The sequence below is a fragment of the Mobula birostris genome, chromosome 9, assembly GCF_030028105.1.
Source record: "Mobula birostris isolate sMobBir1 chromosome 9, sMobBir1.hap1, whole genome shotgun sequence".
NCBI lineage: Eukaryota > Metazoa > Chordata > Chondrichthyes > Myliobatiformes > Myliobatidae > Mobula > Mobula birostris.
In genome coordinates this window covers 94,324,590-94,340,086 of record NC_092378.1, presented here as the reverse complement: position 1 = coordinate 94,340,086, position 15,497 = coordinate 94,324,590, and the positions used below count along the sequence as shown (strand labels likewise).

Here is a 15,497-nt window from a genome sequence, read left to right as displayed (position 1 = left end):
GGCATTGTAAAGGTGCTGGCTATGACAAAGGCAGCAGTTAGAAGCACAGGAAGTACACATAGCCCTTGCCTGAAGTCTCTACCTTCTACATAAAGTGGTCAGTATGATATACGGTGGATATTGAAGGAGACACTGGACATTGAGCATGAGAAGTGTTGCCTCATGTTGCAGCTGCAGAGAGCGATAAGCCTTGTGATTCACATTAACATCTGAGTTCTCAGGGGCAGGCTTTTATTACATTCCCTGAATCTACAGGGATTCTGTGATCTCTATTTCTGTTTCAGCCGGTGATCTGTGCTGGGGAGGTACCATGCCCTTGCCTTAAGTCAAGAACCTCAGTCACCTTTTTAACAGTGCATCAGTAGTGGCTGCGAAGTTCTATATGAACTAAACTACAGGCATAGCAGCCCAGGTGAAGTGTGAAGTTGGGCTGAATTTCCTGATTTGCACAGAGCAAATATGACATAGCTTTTCAGTATTTTGCATTCAAACTTACAGACCAAAGTAATTGACCAAAGTGCAGCTTAATTCTAACACTTTGTGTGGAAGATTTTACAGTTTGTAAAGGGAGCTAAGCTTTTCTTTGCAATGGTTTCAGTAGTTAGGACCAATGAGTCAAACAGTAGATCAATTCTCAATGCTTGCACATCAGTAAGGCTCTCTCAGGAAATGTTACAACTTCATGGAAGAAGATCAGTTCAAAGTAAAACTCCATGTTAATAGATGCTATTGAATTACCCTTTCAGAATTAGCAAACATTCAGCTGCAGTGATTGCCTGGGCCCTGCCAAAATTATGCTGAGGTTAAACATTAGCCATAACTTACAGGGTAATGCTTACTAGGAGTCAAGAAGCCTTTGGGCTCCATCTCTCTCTCCAGGTCTGCACATCCAGTACAGTGCAGAAGCAGTAGAAACTGGACGAGTATTGACTGCTGCTTTTTGTTTGTACATGGCTTTTTGCTCTTGTTCTGTAACTTGCTGTTGATCTCTGAGTTATGCTCGGCCAAGTTGCTCTTCAAGGTCTCAGTCTGAAATGGAAGAGGTGCTGGGAGGCGAGCATTGATGGAAGCTCACATAGGCCTACTTCAGTACCGTGTGCGGCCTAAGTCCTTACATGCTACTGCACGCAGTGAAGGGCACTTTTCCCGTCTATTCTCCAGATGGCAGGATGTGGCAAGGTACCAGCTGGGGTGTAGGTGGAGATCAGGGCCAGGGAACTGGTACAGGATCAACCAGAGAGAGCAAGAGATTGTACTTGAGTGGTGGCTGCAGCTTAGTGGGGACGGTGGGACTAAGGTCAACACTGGAGGTCAAAAGGAAGTGAGGAATTGCAGTGGGCAGTGGATTCATGCCCAAGGCTGAAGGTTGGGAGTATATTGATGAGAGTAGATCAATAGTTGGGTGGGGACAGTCATGAAGGTCAGTAGTTCAGTGGTGGGGATGGGATCTAACACAATGGGTATGTTTTGTAACTTCAAGGGATCTGAATCAGGCCTGGTGAGTGGCCACTACCACCCAAGAGCTACAGGTACTTGTCCATAGATGTGGGAGTGGTACGCAGGACTGAGGCAGCAACACTAAATGTTGCTCCCCACACCCATCTATGGGATATTATCCATCACATCACATTTATCCCTGGATTAATACATCAGAAAGATGTGGGCCCAATGGAAAAGGGTTGTTTATTTAGGACTTCCAGAAATCCATGGTTTTGTGGGACTTCCAGAAGTCCCCAATGTTAACAGGAGTCCCAAACATCTACGTTTTTCCTTTGCAAACGGTTCCTCAATGGGCAGCAGGATAGTGAAACAGTCAATATAATGCTTATCGGTGCCAGTGGTCAATTCCTGCCAATGTTCATGCCATCAGGTTGGAGGCTACCTAGATAGAATATAAGGTGGTATATTCCGTCTGGGTAGCCTCCAACCTGACGGCATGAACACTGACTTCTCTAACCTCCGCTAATGCCCCACCTCCCCCTCGTACCCCATCCGTTACTTATTTATATACACACATTCTTTCTCTCACTCTCCTTTTTCTTCCTCTGTCCCTCTGTCTATACCCCTTGCACATCCTCTGGGTTCCCCCCCTCCCCCCTTTCCTTCTCCCTGGGCATCCTGTCCCATGATTCTCTCATATCCCTTTTGCCAATCTCCTGTCCAGCTCTTGGATCCATCCCTCCCCCTCCTGTCTTCTCCTATCATTTTGGATCTCCCCCTCCCCCTCCCACTTTCAAATCTCTTACTAGCTCTTCCTTCAGTTAGTCCTGACGAAAGGTCTCGACCCAAAACGTCGACTGTACCTCTTCCTAGAGATGCTGCCTGGCCTGCTGCATTCACCAGCAACTTTGATGTGTGTCACTGTATGCCTTGATGTTTTGGCGTACATCTGACAAATAAAGCTACTCTTTAATTGTTACCTTCTTTATTGATGTCAAATCAGACAGTGTGCAAAATATGGTGCCATTTGATCCAGTTACTGTCTGGCGCTTCTCCTGTCAGAGGCTTGCCCTGTATCTCTGGGCTACTCTTACCCCAGTGCACTGCAGCTGGCAAAGATGCAATCCAATCAGGTTAATCTTGCTTGATTCTGTGGGTCACATCGGGCTACTGCCTGAGTTGGTGAGTTACAGCAGCAGGGAAATTCCACTGATTAAGTCAGTTATGCAAGTGACATAGGCGAGTGGCCAACTAAGACAAGGTTAATGATCCAGCAGGTCATTTCTGGTCCTCACTGCCCTACATAAATCATTCATATTTCTACAGTGAAGTGAGCTGAACTGGGATGCACTGCCTGAAAGTGGGTATAAAACCGCAGGAAAATGATGCAGGACAAATAGCAAAGAGGGACAAAGAAATGTCAGATGAACTTAATACGCATTTTGTGTCAGTCTTCATTGTGGAGGACACTAGCGATGTGTGAGAGTGTTAAGGGGCATAAGTGACTGCAGTTACTATTGCCAACTGGAAAGTGCCTGGGAAGCTGAAAGGTCTGAAATTAGATAAATCACCTGGACCAGAACGACTACACTCCAGCATTCTGAAAGTGGTAGCTGAAGAGATTGTGGAGGCATTAGTAGTGATGATGTTTGAGTCCATTATTTAGGATGAGATTTCAGGGTCCTTGGAGGCACATGATAAAATAGGCCAAAGTCAGCATGGTTTCCTTAAGGGGAAATCTTGCCTGACAAATCTGTTGGAATTCTTTGAGGCAATAACAAACAGAATGGACAAAGGAGAGTCAGTGCATATCACTTGCTTGGATTCTGACAAGGTCTTTGACAAGGTGCCACACATGAGGCTTCTTAACCAAATAAGAGCCCATGGTATTACAGAAAAAAAATACTAGCATGGATGGAAGATTCACTGATTGGCAGGAGGCAAAGAGTGGAAATAAAGGGAGTCTTTTCTAGTTGGCTGCCAGAGACTAGTGGTGTTCCATAGGAGCCTGTGTTGGGACAGCTTCTTTTTATGCTATTTGTCAATGATGGAATTGATGACTTTGTGGCCAAGCTGGCGGACAATATGAAGATTGGTGGAGATGCAGGTAGTGTTGAGAAAGCAGAGAGGCTACAGAAGGACTTAGATGGATTAGGAAAATGGGTAAAGAAGTGGCAAATAGAATACAATGCCGAGAAGTGTATGGTCGCGCACTTCAGTAGAAGAAATAAAAATGTAGTCTATTTTCTAAATGGAGAGAAAATTCAAAAAGCTGTGGTGCAAAGGGATGTGGATGTCTTCATGCAAGATTCCCTAAGGGTTAATTTGCAGGTTGAGTCAGTGGTAAGGAAAGAAAACGCAATGTTAGAATTCATTTCAAGAGGTCTAGAATATAAAAGCTAGGATGTAATGCTGAAGTTTTGTAAGGCATTGATCACACTGCACTTGGAGTACTGTGTGCAGTTTTGAGCCCCTTATCTAAGAAAAGATGTGCTGGCATTGGAGAAGGTCCAGAGAGGGATCATGAGAATGATTGCAGGAATGAAAGGGTTAATGTATGAGGAACGTTTGATGGCTCTGGACCTGTATTCACCAGAGTTTAGAAGAATGAGGAGAGATCTCAGTGAAACCTATCCAATATTGAAAGGCCTAGATAGAATGGATGTGGAGAGAATGTTTCCTGTAGTGGGACAGCCTAAGACCAAAGGATACAACATTAGAATAGACGGACATTCACTTAAAACACAGATGAGAAGGAATTTCTTTAGCCAGATGGCAGTGAATCTGTGGAATTCATTTTCACAGATGGCTGTGGAAGACAAGTCATTTAGAGTGGAGGTTGATGGGTTCTTGATTAGTCAGGGTGTCAAAGATTACAGGGAGGAGGCAAGAGAGGGATAATAAGTCAGCCATGATGGAATGGCGGAGCAGACTCGATGGGTTGAATGGACTAATTCTGCTCTTATGTCTTATGGTCTTATGAATGGCTGGTAATTAGCAGATCCAGCAACCCCAGATCAGCTGTCAGGGGTATTTGAAGACATTTGTAACTTCTTCCTACATCAACTTGAAGTTCTTACCTTCTTTAAGAAGACCACTATCATCCCAGTATCAAAGCAAAGAGTAGGTAACATGCTTTCATGACTGCTGCCGGTGGCTCTGTCATCCACCATTATGAGGTGCTTTGAGAAGCTGGCCGTAGCGCACTATCTCCAGCGTCTGAGGAACTTCAGTTCACTGAAATTTGCCAGCTGTCTGGAGAATTCAGTGGACTGTATTCTGAATTTAAAATGCAGCTCAGAATAATAGTCTTCATGGAGCTGCAGACTTGGTTTGGTTGCAAACCCGGAAACATCCGATTCGCCTGAGATGTCTGCATATGCATGAACGCAGATCAGACACAGTGGTGATTAACACTCATTTTGGGTGTGTTGGTATGAAGATCTAGATGTTTGAAAATTATGTGCAACTCAAAGGAAGCATTATGAATGCCTTGTATTTATAGAAATTGTCCTGTTGTTATCCTTCTACTCTAACATATAAAAATGTGATGTAATACTGGGTCAGAGAGCCTCTATCCAGAGTGACCATAAAGGCTGTCAGCTTGTGTGTGCCGAAAATAGACTTTTGCATTACCAGTATCGTGTCTCTCTAGTGGCGTTATTTGCCAGTCACAACACTGCCAAGCAGGTCCACGGCAGGCATCATCTCCCTGGCCAAAAGGTCATCTCTGGAGCATCTGGATAATAAACCTGGGACCCAACAGCTCCTTTTCCAACTGTATCCTTGACTTCCTAACCAACAGACTGCAATAAGTAAGGACAGGAAGCGACATCACCTCCACAATTTTTCTCAACGCTGGTGCCCTACCGGGCTATGTCCTCATCCCCCTACTTTGCTGCCTATGCTACTCAGAACTGTGTGGCCAGATTCTATTCTAACTCCATCTACAGGTCTGCAGATGAGGTGGGATTCATCTCAAATAACAATGAGTCAGAGGATAGGAAGGAGATAAAACCCTAGTGTTATGGTGTCATGGCAACAATCTGTCCTTCAATGTCAGCAAAACAAAAGAACTGGCCATTGGCTTCAGGAAGGGAGGCAGTTCACAAGTTCCTGCTTACATTAACGATGCTCAGATTGAGATGGTTGAGAAGTTCATATTCCTAGGAGTGAACATTATCAATAGCCTTTACTGGTCAAACCACCCAGACTCAGTGGTGAATAAAGGTCACCAGTACCTCTACTTCCTCAGTGGCTAAAGACATTTGGTATGTCCCCTTTGACCCTCACCAATTATTACAGATGCACCACAGAAAGCATCCTATCTGGATGCACAATGGCTTGGTATCGTAACTGCTCTGCAAGAAACTACAGAGAGTTGTGAACACAGCACAACACATCAAGAAAACCAATCTCTCCTCCATGGACTCTATCCACACTTCTCGCTGCTTTGATAAAACAACCAAAATAATCAAAGACCACACTCACCCTAGACATTTTCTCTTCTCCCTCCTCCCATCGGGCAAAAGATACAAAACCAGAATCTTCCATTCCAGACCGTGATGCACCTAGTTGCTCAACAGCACCTCTTTAGCCAAGAAAGCACAACAACGTCTCTGCTTCCTGAGGGGACTGAGGCAAGCGAGGCTCCCCCCGCCCCCCCACCCGACCACCCATTCAAACCAATTTTTACAGGAGAGACATTGAAAGTGTTCTAACCAGCTGCATCACTGTCTGATAGAGGAATTGCAAAACATCTGACCACAAGACCCCACAAAGTATTGCGAGAACTGCTGAGAGGGTCATTGGGGTCTCGCTTCCACCCATCTGAGATATCTGACAGGAGCACTGTGTATACAGGGCCTTTGGCATTGACAAGGGTACCTCCTACCCATCGTACAATCTCTTTGACCCCTATCACCAGGCGGTAGAGTTCATAGCATTAGGACAAGGACTGTTAGGATGGGAAACAGCTTCTTCTCCCAGGCCATGAGACTACTGAACTCCCTGTCACCACCCAGGTCTCATCACGCATGAAGTGTAATACTGTTTACTTTTTAACTTGTGTTGTAAATGCACCTTATGCTAAGTGTCAGCCTTCTGAAATACAATTTATTATTTGTTAATTTATTTGTGGTGATATTACTTTATGTGTTGTGTGAGAGATATATGTAATGGGTTGTGCACCTTGGTCTGGAGGAATATTGTTTTGTTTGGCTGTACACTCAGACCCTGCATAACGCTACCTGCATAGTGCTACCCCGCATAACACTACCCCACATAGCGCTGATTCGTTACAAAGCAGTTCATCAATTCTTCATTGAAATTATTAAAAATGATAAAAATTCATTCTAAGCAACACTTAGAGCCTCTTGAGCGGCCACCATTACTGTAAACATTCAATCAGCCAATGAGAGCGCGTTACATACGCTCTGAGCCACTCACAGCTAATTATGTATTAGTTCATACTCTGCCTCATCCGCCAATGTAAACGTCTTGGTCCTTCACCAACTTATTCCATTTCTTCGCCCATAATGTCTGGAAAATGGCCTGCAACTTTCAGTGAGGGTTGTACATGTAAGATGTCTAGGAAAAATATTGGCATGGATGTGAAACTGCAAGTGATATAGTGTGAGGATGTTAATGATGGCGATGTTGAAGAGTTACTGCATTCTCACGGTGAGAGCATTCATCACTATGAGCTTTGAGAATTGGCAGAGCAACACATCCTGAGTGAATCTGAGGACACGGATGGAGAAGAGGAAACACTAGCAAGAAACCTCACCACAAAATTCTTCAGCACCAGCATCACCACGATCACACAAATTGTGGACCAGTTCACCGATAATGACCCTGACTGGGAGTGAAGCAGTAGAGCAAAGAGAGGAGTTCTCGGCATGATTTCCTGCTACCGAGAACTGCTTCATGAGGGGAAACTTAAGAAAAGGCAGTCAATTCTTGACACCTACTTGACGAAGAAAGCAAAGTTAGAGGAGGACCCACAGCCCGGTCCCTCCCCTAAAATGTAACCAGCACCCGGTTGCCTTCGCTGCTGCTGCCATGTGTTGCTGTTTCGTTGATGCACGTTCGGCCTATCTGTGTGTTTGTTACTCCACAAATTACTGGGTATACATAAAATAATGTATCATATATCGCAGGTTTGATTTGTTTTATCAAGAACACATGTCCATTTTTGTAGTGCTATATTGATCCCGCAGAGCGCTGATTTACGTAGTGCTCCACCTCCGAGGAATACATCCTCAGTGTCAAGTGGGGTCTGAGTGTGTACATTGTATACAGTTGAATGACAATAAACTTAAACTTGAACTTTAACTTGACTTCAACAGAAAGCATGAAAAACGAGGCTCAAGGACAATGCCACTCTTGTGCATTAAAGTGAGCTGTTGACCTCACACTCTGCCTTGCCTGTCTGCTTTGTACAGAAACACTATCTTCCCCATTCTGTTATTAGCTTTGCCCTGTGTTACTTCATTGTACTAACTTGATGAAATGATCTATGTAAGTGTCTTGCAAAGTTTGTCACTGTTCATTGGTAATGGGACAATTACAAACTTATTTATCAATATTGTTTGAGGGAAATAAGAAAGTCAGTAATAGACATACAGTAGCTCTAGGCCAATCAGCCCCTCTGCCCACATTACTATTCAACGTTAGTATGAACAACCTTTCAGTTCAATTCTACAATACTGCACTAACTTCAATTCGCTTGTTTCTCTGAATATTCAAAATCAGTCACTCTTTCTTAAATATACTAAGTGACTGAGTCTCCAGTGACCTCTTGCATAGAGAATTCCAAAGATTGGCACCTCCATCCTCTCAAATCTCATCAGGATTTTGTATCTTCCAATGAGATCGCCTAAATTCTTGCCCGATCTGCTTAATCTCTCCTCATTTGCCAAACGTGCATTGAATAAGCCAACTTGGTGAATTTTCATTGCACGTCCTCTATCACAGATCAAAAGTCCAGACCAGTATATTGTCTTCCACAGGCAGTCACACCTAGGTCCTGTATTACTGAGATGTCATCCTTGATCTTGTACTCAAATTCTCTTAGAATAAAGACCAACATAAACTTCCTAATTGCTTGCAGTATTTCTATATTCATTTCCAGTGATTATTGTACAAGAACAGTTAGGTCCCTCTATACATCAACACCAGTCATCTCTCACCATTTAAAAATACTTTGCCCTTTTATTTCTGTACCACTTCCACGTTAAATTCTCTCTCTCATTCACTTTATCTATCTATATCGCCTTAAAGCTTTTGCATCCTTATCACAAACTACACAGCTGCCCAATTCCGTATCAGCAGCTGACAGCAGCCTAGCATTCCCAATGGTCATATAACCACCAATCACTCCAAAGACAACAACCCTGTTACCAAGTCAGTGGGCAGGAAACCCTCACTCCATCTTTCAATCACTCTGGCTGAAGCTATGCCTGTGTCTGCCCACCTCCAGGTCAGCTGACAGCCACTAAACATTCTCATTGGTCAAAAAAAACATCAATCACTCTCAACCCAGAACGTGACTGTCCATTTCCCACCATAGAGGCTGCCTAACCTGCTGTTCCTCCAGCTCCTTTGTGCGCCAGTCACTCTGACTGTACTGACACCTGTGTCAGCCAATCTTCAAGTCAGCTGACAGCCAAAAGGACTTTCCCTTTTGAACACTGGCATGGGAAGATCTTACCAGGCAGAGGAAAAGATTCAAGAAGATGCTTGAAACCCCCTTGATAAAATGCAACCATGCCCACCAATTCCTGGAAATCTCAGACCTACGACTGCTTGAGTAGAGAAGGATTATCCAGGATAACATTGAGAACTATGAGTCCATTTATCAATGAGCCCAATGTAAATGGCAGCAGGAGCATGCAGACTATCCACACGACCATCCTATCAGCCACCTGCTGCCCAGTCTGTAGTTCTGACAATCAAGTCATCAGTCACAACAGGATCTTCTAAGCCAGAATGGAGGCAAACTCATGGGATTGCCTAAGGTGAAGCAGGTGCATGGCCCCCTCATTCAAATTACTAATACAGAATGCATACTGTCTGATTCCCTGCAGCAAACCCCCTGATCAGAGCCTTTGCTTTCCATCAAATAACTAACACTCCATTCCCACCAAAACCTCCCGTGTTGTCTGATTTTGTTTAAAACCTCTCATATAGCATCTAATCGAAAATTTCTGAAATCCAAATACATCATATCTACCAGTTCACCCTTATCTACCCTTCAAATATGGGACTACCTGAGCAGATCTTTAAAAAACAATCAAATCACTTCCTTCTGTCCTGCACAGTTCTAGGATTCAATCACATAGCGCTATACAATGTATCTGTCAAAGCCTCCATCCAACAGGTGGCATTATCTTTTTATAAGGATCAGATTCAGTATTCAATAAATGGAAAACAGAAGGGCTAAGTATTACAAAACCTTGGGATAAAGACAGGAATTGATGTACTTTGCAAGTGTTAGAAAAGAAAATTAATCCATCTACAGATCATTCCCTTAAATCTGGATGGAAAATGTGCCCTCAGGCCATAATCTTTCTGATGTACAACGGATAGGGTTCCTTTTGTCCTCACCTACCAACCCACTAGCTTCCGCTTCCAACACATACTTCTCCATAACTTTCACCATTTTCAACAGGATCCCACCACCAAACACATCTTTCCCTCGCACCCCCTCACATTCTGCTTTCCACAGGGAACACTCTCTATGTGACTCCTTCGTCCACTCATCCCTCCCGACGGATCTCCCTCGTGGTGCTTATCCTTGTAAGCGGGACAAGTGGCATACCTACCTCTACACCTCCTCCCTTACCTCAGGGCCACAAACAGTCCACCTGGAGAGGCAACACTACACTTACGAATCTGTTGGGTTCATCTACCGCATCCAGCACTCCCAGTGTGGCCTCCTGTAGATCAGTCAGACCCAGAATAGATTGGGAGACCATTTCGATGAGCACCTACACTCCAACCACCACAAAAAGTTGGGATTTCCTGGTGGCCACACATTTCAATTCTAATTTCCATTCCCATTCCAGCCTCCTCTATTGCCATGATGAAGCCACACTTAAGCTTGAGGAGTAACACCTCCAACCTAATGGCATGAACATCAATTTCTCTAACTTCTGGTAAATTTCCCCTCCCCTCTCCTCCTCTCCTCACCATTCCTGTTTCCCTCTCTCACCTTATCTCCTTATCTTACCTGTCCATCGCTTCCCTCTGGTGCTCCTCCCCCTTCTCTTTCTTCCATGGTCTTCTGTCCTCTCTTATCAGATTCCCCTTCTCCAGCCCTGTATCTCTTTCACCAAGCAACTTCCCAGCTCTTTACTTCACTCCTCTCCCTCTCAGTTTCACCTATCACCTCCCACCTTGTGCTTCTTCCTCCTCTCCCCCCACCTTCTTACTCTGACACCTCACCTTCCTTTCCAGCCTTGATGAAAGATCTCTGCCTGAAATGTCAACTGTTTACTGTTTTCCATAGATGCTGTTTAGCCTGCTGAGTTCCTCCAGCATTTTGTGTGTGTTGTGATAATGAGTTGTGTTCTGTTTCTCAGGGTATTTGCTGGAAATGGACCACACTTACATGTCAGTTAAAGACTACCCACAGGCACATTGTTCATCACACCCCAATTTCCCTCTTAAAGACGTATCAATGCAAGAAACACAAATGAATTGTAAGCTACCCTGGCATTATTTTTAAAGACTAAATGTTATTTTGCATTTTGTGGGGTCTACTGTATATCGGGAAAACTTGTGCACACTTCCAGACAGCTCCTGCCCCCTTGTCATGATTTCTCAGCTGCGTACACTGGGGAACCATAATATTTCTTTTGTGGGGAAACCTAGAACCAGGAGTCATGGTTTAAAAGTAAATGCTGCCATTTCCGTTAGAATGAAGTGTTTTTGTTCCTGTCAGCTGGCTGTTTGTCCTTAGGATGCTCTCCTTCAAGGGACAGAGTCTTTGAATATTTTTAAGGCAAAGATAGAGGATTCTGAATATAAAATGGGGTGAAAGGTTACAAGAGGTTGAGTTCCAGATCTGGAATATTGATATTTTGCAGTGAAAAACCTCTGCAAGGCATCTATATAGATAGTTTCATCGCAACAGTTTCAAGTAGTTCAAGAGAAAACAGTAACAGAAAGCAAAATGAAGTGTTACAGTTAGAGATACAATTAGATCGGCTGTGATCTTACTGACTGGGCAGTAGGTTGAAGGGGCTGAATGGCCTAACTTTGTGTCATACTTTTGATATAGTGTCTCCCATCCAAACCTAAAACTGTCTGGTCTCTGACATCAAGCTTATCAACTAGTATTGATTCAACACAGAACATGTTTACAATCTTGTGATCGTTCTTCTGTTCCAAACAAACGCTTCTTTATTAACTTAAGCTCACAACAATTAAAGTCACAATTAAAGGCCATAGCAATATCATTATCCTCTTCAGCCATTCCATTATCATTCAATAACTTCAAAAATTAATCTTGGTGCCGTGATTTATTACCCAAGCAAACTTCAAAAACAAGTCTATTTTTTTCCTAATAATGAATTCACAAAGGCTTACTGTGTTCTCAGAGTAGTATGGAAATTTTCTCTTGAATGTCTGACTAAAAAGAATTCCAGCTTTTTGATTCAATAGTGTTCTTTGTTCACAGCCCCTTTCTTATTGAGTGTCCTTAAAATAGTCATAGCCACAGGAGGTAGTGGGGATAAGCTCCACAAGACCGTAAGATAGAGGAACATTTGGCCCATCGACTCTGCTTCACCATTTTGGCATGTCTAATCCATTTCCCTCTCAGCCCAATCTCCTGCCTTCTCCACATATCCCCTCATGCCCTGCCTAATCAAGAATCTATCAATCTCTGCCTTAAATATACCCCATGTCTTGCCTCCACAGCCGAGTTCCACAGACCCACCACTCTCTGGCTAAATAAATTCCTTCTCTTCTCTGTTCTAAATAGACACCCCTCTATCCTGAGGCTGTGCTCTTGGATCCTAGACTCACCCACTATAGGAAACATCCTCTTCATGTTCACTCTAACTAGGCCTTTCAACATTCAATAGGTTTCAATAAAACCCCCCCCACACACACACCTTCTGCTCAATTTCAGCAAGTACAGGCCCAGAGCCAACAAAACTCGTAATATGACAAGTTCTTCATTCCCAGAATCATTTTCAACAACCTCCTTTGAACTCTCTCCAATGTCAGCACATAACTTTCTTAGGTAGGGGACCCAAAACTTCTCACAATACTCCAGTGAGGTTTCGTCAGTGTTTAATAAAGCCTCAACATTATATCCTTGCTTTTATATTTCAGTTCTCTAAAAATGAAAGTGGACATCACATTTGCTTCCTCACCACCAACTCAACCTACAAATTAACCTTTGGGAATCCTACAGGAGGACTGCCAAGTCCCTTTGCACTTTAGATTTTTGAATTTCATTTCCATTAAGAAAATAGTCTACCCTTTTGTTCCTTCTACCAAAGTGCAGAGCCATATACTTCCCAACACTATATTCCATCTGCCACTCCTTTAGCCATTCTCCTAATCTGTCTAAGTCCTTCTGTAGCCTCTCTACTTCCTCAAAACCACCTGCCCCTCGACCTACCTTTGTATTATCAGCAAACTTTGCAACAAAACCATCAATTCTGTCATCCAAATCATTGACATATAATGTAAAAAGAATGGGTCCCAACACAGACCCCAGTGGAACACCACTAGTCACCAGCAGCCAACCAGAAAAGGCTCCCTTTATTCCCACTCTTTGTCTCCTGCTATTCAGCTAATGTTCTATCCACGGTAGTATCTTAGAATCAGAATCAGGTTTAATATCACGAACATATGTAATGAAATTCAGAAGTTTTTCGGCTCGAAACGTCGACTGTACCTCTTCCTAGAGATGCTGCCTGGCCTGCTGCATTCACCAGCAACTTTGATGTGTGTTGCTTGATTTTCCAGCATCTGCAGAATTCCTTGTGTTTGCATAATGAAATTTGTTAACTTTACAGCAGCAGTACAATGCAATACATGATAAATATAAAAAAAAACTGAATTACAATAAGTACATATATATATTTGCATGGGTGTTGTGCAATAATCTGGAGGTGATAAGGTTAAGGAGCCCTTAGGGAACAGTGATCACATTATGATTGAGTTCACTTTGACATCTGAGAAGGAAAAAGTAAATTCCAATGTGTCGGTATTCCAGTGGAATAAAGGGAATCACAATGGCATGAGAGGGGAACTGGCCAAAGTTGACTGGAAAGGGACACTAGCAGGAAGGACAACAGAGCAGCAACGGCTGGAGTTTCTGTGAAAAATGAGGGACGTGCAAGACAGATATATTACAAATAAGAAGAAATTTTTGAATGGAAGAAGGACACTACCATGGCTGACAAGTAAAGTCAGAGGCAAAGTAAAAGCAAAAAAAAGGGCATACAATAAAGCCAAAGCTAGTGGCAAGATAGAGGATTGGGAAGATTTTAAAAACTTACAAAAGGAAACTAAGAAGGTCATTAGGGAGGAAAAGATGAATTATGAAAGAAGCTGGTGACTAACATCAAAGAAGATACTAAAATCTTTTTTTTAAGTATACAAAGTGTAAAAGAGAGTTGAGGGTAGATATAGGACCAATAGAAAATGACACTGAAGATATTGTAATGAGAGATACAGAGGAACTGAATGCATATTTTGCATCAGTCTTCACAGTGGAAGACATCTGCAGTATACCAGACATTCAAGAGTGGCAGGGAAGTGAAGTATATGCAGTGAAAATTACGACTAAGAAGGTGCTCAAGAAGCTTAATGGTCTGAGGGTGGATAAATCTCCTGGCCCTGATGGAATGCACCCTTGGGTTCTGAAGGAAGTAGCTGGAGAGATTGCGGAGGCATTAACAATGATCTTTCAAGAATTGATAGATTCTGGCATTGTACCGGATGACTGGAAAATTGCAAATGTTACTCCGCTATTTAAGAAGGGTGGGAGGCAGCAGAAAGGAAACTATAGACCTGTTAGCCTGATATCAATAGTTGGGAAGTTGTTGGAATCGATCGTTAGGGATGAGATTACGGAATACCTGGAGGCACGACAAGATAGGCCAAAGCCAGCATGGTTTCCTGAAAGGAAAATGCTGCCTGACTGACCTACAGCAATTTTTTGAGGAAATGACAAGCAGGGTAGACAAAGGAGATGCAGTAGATGTTGTAAACTTGGATTTTCAGAAGGCCTTTGGCAAGGTGCTGCACATGAGGCTGTTTAGCAAGATAAGAGCCCATGGAATTACAGGGGAGTTACTGGCATGGGTGGAGCATTGGCTGATTGGCAGAAAACAGAGAGTGGGAATAAAGGGATCTTATTCTGGCTGGCTGCTGGTTACCACTGGAGTTCCACAGGGCTCGGTGTTGGGACCACTACTTTTTACGATGTATGTCAACGTATTAACTGTGGGATTAATGGATTTGTGACTAAATTTGCCGATGATACAAAGATAGATGGAGGAGCAGGTAGTGTTGAGGAAACAGAGGCTGCAGAGAGACTTAGATAGCTTAGGGGAATGGGCAAAGAAGTGGCAAATGAAATACAATGTTGGAAAGTGTATGGTCATGCACTTTGGTGGAAGAAATAAAAACAGGCAGACTATTATTTAGATGGGGAGAGAATTCAAAATGCAGAGATGCAAAGGGACTTGGGAGTCCTCATGCAGAATGCCCTAAAGATTAACCTCCAGGTTGAGTCAGTGGTGAAGAAGGCGAATGCAATGTTGGCATTCATTTCTGGAGGTATAGAATATAAGAGCAGGGATGTGATGTCAAGGCTCTATAAGGCACTCGTGAGACCACACTTGAAGTACTGTGTGCAGTTTTGGGCTCCTCATTTTAGAAAGGATATTCTGGCATTGGAGAGGGTTCAGAGAAGATTCACGAGAATGATTCCAGGAATTAAAGGGTTACTGTATGAGGAACGCCTGGCAGCTATTGGGCTGTATTCCCTGGAGTTCAAGAGAATGAGGGAAAATCTCATAGAA

At 43.2% G+C, this 15,497-nt stretch overlaps 1 protein-coding gene across 3 annotated transcripts in view; it reads right to left on the bottom strand.

Annotated features, from left to right (window-relative positions):
* micall2a (mical-like 2a) overlaps positions 1–15,497 on the bottom strand; it is a 112,888-nt gene that overhangs the window by 27,602 nt on the left and 69,789 nt on the right. The window lies entirely within an intron of this gene.